Source organism: Penaeus monodon, chromosome 29, assembly GCF_015228065.2.
Source record: "Penaeus monodon isolate SGIC_2016 chromosome 29, NSTDA_Pmon_1, whole genome shotgun sequence".
In the NCBI taxonomy this organism is placed as follows: domain Eukaryota; kingdom Metazoa; phylum Arthropoda; class Malacostraca; order Decapoda; family Penaeidae; genus Penaeus; species Penaeus monodon.
Genome location: NC_051414.1, coordinates 24,830,765 through 24,831,704, shown reverse-complemented (window position 1 = coordinate 24,831,704; position 940 = coordinate 24,830,765). Strand labels below are relative to the sequence as shown.

The 940-nt window shown below is 37.2% G+C and overlaps 1 protein-coding gene across 1 annotated transcript in view; it reads left to right on the top strand.

Moving 5' to 3' along the window:
• Window positions 1-940, top strand: part of LOC119591784 (ankyrin-3-like) — a 61,417-nt gene that overhangs the window by 1,012 nt on the left and 59,465 nt on the right.

Below are 940 nucleotides of genomic sequence, written 5' to 3'. Positions count from 1 at the left end.
CTCAGGACGAGAAATTAAATACCAATGATGTGTGAAACCCAAGAAGCAAAGACACAAAATCACTGAAGGCAGACGGCCCCAGACCAACGATCGAAAACCAGACATGTTCAGTGAGAGTTCAAAGGAAAGCGAAAGATTAGTTGAAGTTCATAAGGATGACTGTTTGTGATTGGCATTGATATAAAGTAACAACGTATGTTACTAATATCTTTGGCATTGTAGTGATAAATCCACTTTTTATTAGTCATTCTGCATGGTCTAATTTTCGGTAAGTCACTTTGACGTAAGTTTACTTCTCGTCAGATTTTGAACCAAAAATTTTATATTTCACGACTCAGAACTAACAAAATAAACAAGATGGAAAAGGGATCAATAGTCACATGCAAGTAACGATTTGCAAAACACAATATCATATAGAAAATTATATAATGCATCATATTCTAAATTCATCACCAACATCTCCTTTTTACGGACAGCCACGATTCGACTCCTGTATCCGAAACACATACTCTTATCGCTGTGCTTCGGATAAAAGATTCGAAAGTGGCGGTTCAAAGGTTCTCGACGATGATTGCGGTCAACTCGAAATAGGAGGTGAATGTGCCTTTATTTTTCACGTTTCTGATCATGAAAGCGCCATCGCATAGATCCAGGAGAGAGACTTCACTGGGAGGAGAAGACTTTGCGAGGTATGTCATAACCATAACAAAGATTTAAGGGTGAAATGGAAGGAAATAGGTCTAAAAAGTTGCATTTTTTCCAGGAATATAGAAATTGCCATGAAGTCTAAGTAAGTCTTTCCAAATATATGCATGCTTGCTTCATGTTTAGAATGCCTGTTGACGTTACAGAAGGCTGCCTGGGTACTTTGCCTAATAAAAGACGAATAAAGAATAAGTAAACTAATGTCCAGTAAAAAAGAGCAAAAAGTCCAGCATAT